Source organism: Dendrobates tinctorius, unplaced genomic scaffold (genome assembly GCF_039654945.1).
Source record: "Dendrobates tinctorius isolate UK_male_01 unplaced genomic scaffold, ASM3965494v1 ptg000151l, whole genome shotgun sequence".
Lineage (NCBI taxonomy): Eukaryota > Metazoa > Chordata > Amphibia > Anura > Dendrobatidae > Dendrobates > Dendrobates tinctorius.
The window spans coordinates 24,435,402-24,443,494 of NW_027361818.1; the positions used below are offsets into that span (position 1 = coordinate 24,435,402).

Genomic DNA, 8,093 nt, shown 5'->3' on the forward strand with positions numbered 1-8,093 from the left:
TGCCGTCAGGACCTGCAGCCTTCAAAACTTTGATCTTATTCAATTCCTTTGCAACCTGGGTACTTGTGAAGAACAGACCCTGGCTCAGTTGACAAGTTGCAGCAGGGGGTGAGGTTATTGTAGCAGAGAGGTGTGAATGGTATGCAGGGGCAGGAGCAGCCAGTGTGTGATTAAATCTGTTAAAGAATAGATTAAGTTCATTAAGCCCCTCTTTATCTACAACCATCCTGGAGACAGTCTGTCTATGCCCATATATAGGCAATAAAGTAAACCCCGGCACTCAAATGAGGAAAAGAAGGAATGTATATGCAAAAGTGAATTTATTAATTGACACACTGCAAAGGGAACCTAACCAAAGCAACAGCACCAACGTTTCGGCATAGAGCCTTTCTCAAGGTTGTTGCCTGAAAAGGTGTGAAAATAACAATAGTGAGTGCGATATGTACAAGTGATACATAGAATATTTACATACATATTTACATACACAATAACACAAATAAACATAAGAAGTATAATGCAAATGGAACATACATCACTGGTCAGAGCAGGGAAACATGGGTCTCAAAGGACTACTGGATTATTCAAAGAGAGGTGAGGTTCCATACGGTTTGCAGAGTGTGCTTTTAATCACATGAAAAGAGAGTAGTTAGTACAAATATGAATATAATAACATGAAGCGTACCAAGGGAAACGAGTTGGATCAACTGGTACAAATAATGGAACAGCCAAGGATAGTATCCATATCAGTAGAGGATGGTGGGAAGCAAAAAGGAAAGAAAGAAAAAAAAGGAGAGAGAGAAAGAAGAGAGAGAGAAAAAGAAAAGAGAGAGAGGGAGGAAAGGGAAAAGCAGGGAGCAAGGGGAAGGGAACGAGAAGGAGAAAGAGGAAGGGAAAGAGAGGGAGGGGGAAAAGAGAAGAGAAAGAAAAGGGAAAGAAAGAGAGAGAGAGAGAAGGAGAGAAAAAAAAGAGAAAAAAGGAGAGGGGGAGAAAGGAAGGAAAAGAAGAGGAAGAGAAAAAGAGAGAGTGAGGGAGGGAAAGAAAGGGAGAGGGAGAAGGACACGGGGAAGTGAGAGAGAAAAAAGGAAGAGAAAAAAAGGAATGAAACCGAAAAATAAAGGGAAAAGGCAGGAAAGAGGGAGAGAAGAGAAAAGATAGAGCAACAGAGAGAAAGAGGTAGAGTAAAGGTAGAAGTAAGGAGAAGAGAGGAAGAGAACAGAGAAGAAAAGGAAAAAAAGAAGAAACAGAAGAGAAAGGAGGGGAGGGGGGAGGAGAAGAACTCAGCGAGGGAATACAATTGACAACACCAGAGAGGCTACATACCATGGGTGAGAGATGTGATAAGGTCACTATGGAGAGTGTATGGACGCCTGGAAGGAAAAAGCAGCATGGTGAAGCGGACAAATACATAGACTAAGAAGAAGCCAAGAGTAGTCGGGCAGCAGCGCTACCTGCAGTAGAGGTCCAGGACAAGCGCGGGTGGCGAGGGGAGCAGCTGCAGCGGCGTGGTGTAACGGGCCGAACGGCGCCATTATAAGGAAGCCAGCCATGTACAGGGGAGAGGGCACTTCTGGGAACGCAAGGTCTGTGACGTGCATGGTCACATGACCAGGGACGGCCAGTGAGAGCAGGGAAGTGCTGTATCCCGGGTTACCAGCTGAGGGGCGTGTGGGGGGTGTGCCACTAAGAGAATACAGGGAAACAGTGTGGATCAGTTGTGTGAGATCTGAAAGGGAAAAAAAACACATGGGGTTAGTACTGTGGATGGAAAAGGAGACATAAGAAAAAATGAATACATGGGTATATACAGATACAAATATGCACATATACAAATATGCAAGACAATAAGAGCAGAGAATGCAATGACATACTATAAGTCAAAATAACTCAAGGTGAGCATGCAAGCATACATTAATGTACAGTAAGGGTCAAATAGGTAAATAAGCAAATCGATTAAGCATAGTGGATAGATAAATCAACGGAGGGGCTCATATTCCCTATTGAGCCCTAATGGCTCTAAGGTTTGGAGGGTATGGATCCAGAACGCCTCGCGTTCTCTGAGTGTTTTAATCCTATTTCCGCTGCGGCGGGGTTGGTCAACATGCTCAATCATTTGAAATCTGAGCTGCGGAATGGTGTGGCCAGCGGCACTAAAATGAGCTGTGATGGGTAAGGTAATCAATTTACAACGAATAGTGGATTTGTGCTTGTTAATGCGGTCTTGGATATGCTGGGTGGTCTCAACAACATACCTGAGACCGCAGGGGCATTTAATCAGATAAATGACATAATTTGAATCACAAGTAAAATATCCAGGGATCGGGAACTTCTTCCCAGTACGTGGATGTGTGAAAAACTCGCCTTTGGTAATATGAGAGCACTGAAGACAGTGCAAGCAGGGGAAAGTACCCTTGCGTTGGCATGAAAAGAAAGTCTGTTTGGCAATTGGCTTAGAGGGGCCAATGTCGGCTCTGACTAGGGAGTCCCTAAGGTTTGGGGGCGTTTATGGCAGATCAGGGGCCGGGAGACAAATTCTGGAACAGAAGGATAGGCTTGGTGGAGTAAAGGCCAATGCTTGAAGATGACACCATTGATGAGAGGACTGAACGGGCGGTATGTGCTCACAAAGGGAATACACTTACGGCTCCGTGAGCTGGAAGCCGGAGTAGGGGGCGAAGGTCTAACATATGGCGGATAGCCCCTTGCTGAAAATTTAGTGTCCATGTCGGTATGTCGTGCCTCCCTAATAGAGGGCTCTGAAAAGGTGCTGAAAATGAAAGCAAACAGACTCACAGTAATAGTACAACTTGAGTTTACCAGAGAAGATAAAAGCCTTATTCAAATTGCTGGAACTTCTGAACACACATCCAACAAGAGATATAGACAGCAAGAAGGTGCAGTGAAGAGTTAAAATATAAAACCACACCTGGAATTTGAGGGCAAACCAAAATGGGAAAGGGAGAAACACTTAGAGAGGGTTAAACTAAGAAGGGAAAATAAAGACAATTCAAATCAGCATTTGGCCAGGGAAGAAAAAGCCATAGCTCATCAGAAAGAGAACTGATCAGAAAAAAACAGGTCATCAAATCAAATCTGTAATTCGAGGCATGACAATGCCCCCTCTTCTACAATGGGCCACCGAACCATCAGAAGCACTAACTAACTGACCTCGCTGATGGAACTCACTGACCAGGCATGCACACGAAGGTTCTCCGAATTAACCCAGGATAAGAGATGGGTGAACCCCTGGATGTTCACATACGGCTGTGATATGCATGACATCATGGTAAACATTGCTTCTGACCAGCGGTAAAATCATTATCGCCGGCCAGGCAGCCATGGTTCCCTCACTGTCAAATGAGAGCTTGATCCAGCAGCTGTGATCGTAGGTAAAAATTTTACCTCTGGTCCCTGGTGTCGGCTGATGGGAATATGCATCATCCGGCGCCAGCTCTCTAAATATTTAATTTAGCCCCTTTCCTACATCAGGCATAATAATACACCAATGTTGGACTCCCTCCCTTTAATATGAACTCCGGCGGTGAGCCCAATTCTTTTCCTGCAAATCAGCTGTTTTGAACATCTGACATATGCTGCTAACATCTGCGGAAGGCATCGCGATAGTAACTCGGTTGCTACCCTTTAAATGCTGTCATCATACTCTGACAGCGGCATGTAGCACGCTCTTTCGGCAATGCTGCCTAAAATCCTGCCCAGCGGCGCCCGTGTCCGCGGGTCGCTGGTGAGTTGGCATGACAAGAGGTCTCCAGCAGAGGTCTATGGTTGTCACTGCCTGATTGCTATGAACGCCGCCTGGAGGTCGGCACACATAGCAAGTCAGCAATTCTGCTATAGACAGGCGATCGGATTATGGCAGCTTCGAGTTTCCCATGGAGATTATTGAAGCATGCAAAAAGTAAAAAAAATGTTTTTAAAAATCTAATATAATAAAAAAAATAAAAGTTCAAATCATCCCCCTTTTTCCTCATTCAAAATAAAACAATAAAAAAACAAACTTACAGATACTTGGTATCGCCAAGTTCAGAATCGCGTGATCTATAAATATAAAAAGAATTAACCCAATCGTTAAATGTCGTAACGAGAAAAAAAGTCAGAACACCAGAATTAGGTATTTTTGGTCGCAGCAACATTGAATTAAAATGTGATAAAGGGCAATCAAAAAATCTTATCTGCACCAAAATGGTATCAATAAAAATGTTAGCTTGGCGCACAAAAAATAAGCCCCCACCCAACCTGAATTCAAGAAAAATGGAAATGCTATGGGTATCGGAAAATGGCACATTTTTTCTTAACAAACTTTGGAAAAAAAATTTGCCACTTACTGTAGATAAAAAAAAGAACCTATACATGTATGCATTTAGTGAACATAGTAAAAAAGCAAAACAAAAAACATTTGTGGAACTGCACTTTTTTTCAATTTCACCGCACTTTGAATCCTTTTCCCAATTTCCAGTACACAATATGTTAAAACCAATAGTGTCATTCAAAAATGCAACTCACCTTGCATAAAAACGAGCCCTAACATGGCCATATTGAAGGAAAAATAAAAAAGTAATGGCTCTAGGAAAAGGGGGAGCAAAAAACATAAACTCAAAAACAAAAATACCTCTGGTCATGAAAAAATGTGGTGGTTTTCCCTGTATTTTTGATAAATAGCCATGCAAAAATGACAGGCGTGGGCTGCAACACTTAACAATGTTGGTTAATGAGAATAGTGGGGTCTCCACGCTGTTTTTTTTTCAAATATTTAAATAAATAATTTTAACAAACAGCATGGTGTCAACCCCATTTTTTTTACAACCAGCCAAGCTAAAGCAGAGAGCTGGAGGCTTGTATTCTCAGGCTTGTAACAGGCCATGTAGGATGGCTCCCCAGTCTAAAAATAACAGCCAACAGCCAACAAATAAAGACACATCTATTGGATGCACCAATTCTGGTGCTTTGTCCTGTGGTGGTGGCAAGTGGGGTTCATATTTGGTGGGTTTATGTTACCTTTGGATTGTCCGGTGACATCAAGTCCACAAGTTAGTAATGGAGAGACATCTGTAAGACAACTATATCTATAGTATATCTCCCTTAGACCAGCACGTGAGCGCACTGCTATCCACTACATCCCACGTGCAGCCTGACATCTCTGTGACTTCTGCGCCTGCCCTGTGAATGTTACACTTGTTCTCCTCCTTTTGCATGTGCAGTGATGCATGACGAATTGTGCTGTAGCTGTGGGACCCGCTGGATGCTGTGCGCGCAAGCCACGCAAGCCTCTTTCATTGGTCAACCTGGACCATGTGACCTAACATGTGACGGATCACAAAGGCTACAAAAAGGTCCATGTTTTATACCTTCACCCCATCTCCTTGAGAAAGCGGTATCTTAAATACACGAAACACGCGTTGGGGTATTGCTGTCCAGCTCAGGTTCTCCAATCTCATCCCTTGGTAAAATTCATCCCTCGTTTATATTCAATAGTTGTGTTTATTCACTTGCTTCGATGTATTCTTAGAACATTGAGACAGGTCTGACTAGGATGTATCTACTCATACTACTACGTATCACATTGTCTTATACATTACGTAGGTTTATGGTGATTGTGTATGACTCTGCTTTCTAGGTTTGTCTATTCATCTTGTTACTTTGCTTCATTACAATATTAAACTAATACCCTAATAAAATTTACATATTTTTACATTGTTTTAATCTGATACTACTTATTCTCCTTTATTTAATTGGATCATTGGAGTTAGTTTTCCTTTCCATGGGGTGGGTTACACATCGTGTACCCTCTCTGGCATCTAGAATGCAACTAGGATTTTTGTCTATATTGATATGTTATATGTTCTTCACAGCTTTTCAAAGATCCGTTATGCACTTTCAAGCATGTGGCATGCACAGATTAATGATATATTTCAAGAAAACAATGTTGGGGGGTGTAGATGGGTCATATAAGGTCCAACAGGAGGTTATCTACCAATTTAAGGATCTACTCAGAAAGAGGACATGCATATAGTGGGACCATGCCTTCTTGGATAAATACCTGCAAAAGGGGCTCATCCCTAGGGGTCTCCGAATTCAAGTCGTCCCCTCCTTCCCAATACGGGATGAGATCTTCAAGTGTAAATGAGAGGAACTGACTAATGCTTTCTGTAAAGGGTTTATGGAGCTGCTTAAGGAAATGAATCACAGCTCCTTGGAGATGTTAAATTGAAATTGAGAGCCTACAAATTATTAAACAAAGGGACTTGATGGGCGATGCCCTCAAAAAATTCAATGAGGAAACCAATGCAGAGGTACAGAAGTGGGCTAATGAAATCAAAACTACTAAATCTAAAAGATTCAAGAGGGTCATCCAGAACAAACAGTCATCTAAGCTTTACAGATGGCACAATCACAGTGACTGATTCTGCCAACAAGATAGAAATACCTCATACTCCAGGTCCTGATCAATGTCCATCAAATCCCATAGATCATGTTATGAGGTTAAGTCACCCAAAATGACCAAAATTAAAAACCAATCCCAGTACCTTATGCGTGAAACTGAGAAGTAGGCACTATGTAACTAAGAGGACCTCCTGTTGAGTTCATTTTTCCCTTCACCGTTGAGGTCTGATGAACTCCCTCCTCTGGTGAAGGAAGGTAGTGAGGCTGATTACCAAACACCTGGGCAGCTAGATGATGACTGGGTGGCTGGAATTGAGGACTGGATATAAGGCAGCCGATGCCCTTCTGCGTTGCTGGTGATCCTGCTGGATTCTTGGAGACCAGTCTGATTCCTGCGTCTCAAAGCTAAGTTTTTCTGCTCTGCTTTGTACACTTCAGTTTTGTTTTTGTTTTGCCTTGTTTTTTGGGAGTTCTGCCATCCCCGGCCGGGGGTGAGCTGAATTCCATTTTTGTCTCTGATCTGTTGATCTTTTGCTCTGTCTTCAGAATATACCTGAGTGCTGATTTAGTCTTTTGAAGCCTAGCGACTTCAGGGCCTGTTTTTCCTATCAGTTGGTTGGCACATTTTGGATAGGGTTTTTGCGGATGGCAGACAGCAGCTTTCCTATCCTGTCCTATTTTAGTTAGCTTGGGCCCCATCATTTGCTCAACCTATCTTTCTATCTGTGTTAGTGTTTTCATCTTGCTTCACCATCATTATATGTTGGGGCTGCCTATTGCTTTGGGGTCTGCTCTGGGGCAGTTTAGTTTTTCCCCTTTCTGTCTTTAGGCTATGTAGTTCTCCGGCTGTGATCAAGGGGTCTAGGGCACCGTAGGAAACCCCCATGGCTACTGCTAGTTGTTGTGGATAGGTTCAGGGGTCTGCAATCCGATAGCTGCCAACCTCTCTGGTTTTTCTGGACTTAGCTAGTATTTCGTTTTTTCCTCCTTCGGTGACTCATGATAACAACCTCCATGGTGAACAATCCACCCAAAAACCAAAGTTTGTTTCCATTCTCCATTTTGTCCAGGTAGATGAGGTTCACCCCCTTGTCCCTCAGTCAGGCCTTTCAAATTTTTACTAGACTGATGTCCGAGGATTTTAATAAACTATTTTTGAGACGGAAGTTTGATAACTTAACATTAAAACAGTATCAAGCCATTATGCAATTGCAGTCTTTGTCAGACATCGTTTTCAAAGCTTCTCGCCAACTTAGTGACCCTAGCACATACACTAAAATGTTTTACAAGTCCGTGTCCTCCTTCTCACTTCAACTCCAGTAGGTCCTTATCAGAGCTTATGAGGATGGTGCCTTCACCAAAAAGGTTTTGGAGGGACTTACAGTCAGGTCGCCAAAAGTCCCTACCTTCTATTTTATACCCAAAGTTCACAAGAATGTCGTCAAGCCACTGGGCTGCCCAATCGTCTTCGGGATTGAGGGGCCCTGTGATCATATTTGTAAATTTATCAATTTCTAGCTTAAGCGCCTCATTGAGACACTACCATCATATGTCCGTGACAAGACGGACATCATTGCTCGGGTTGATGGCATCCTTGTGGACATAAATACCCTACTTGTCACTGCAGATATCAAAACTTTGTTTACCTGCATTTGCCATTCACATGGTTTGGATGCATTCCGCCTCTTCTTGGGGAC

General features: G+C 42.8%; 1 long non-coding RNA gene across 1 annotated transcript; it reads right to left on the minus strand.

The window, feature by feature from the left end:
* Window positions 1-303: 303 nt before the first annotated feature.
* Window positions 304-1,603, minus strand: LOC141050009 (uncharacterized). The gene is made up of 4 exons (XR_012220470.1): window positions 1,449-1,603; window positions 1,321-1,367; window positions 532-620; window positions 304-404 (listed from the first exon to the last, which is right to left on the minus strand). It is a non-coding gene; the product is annotated as an uncharacterized lncRNA (long non-coding RNA).
* Between the last annotated feature and the right edge of the window lie 6,490 nt (window positions 1,604-8,093).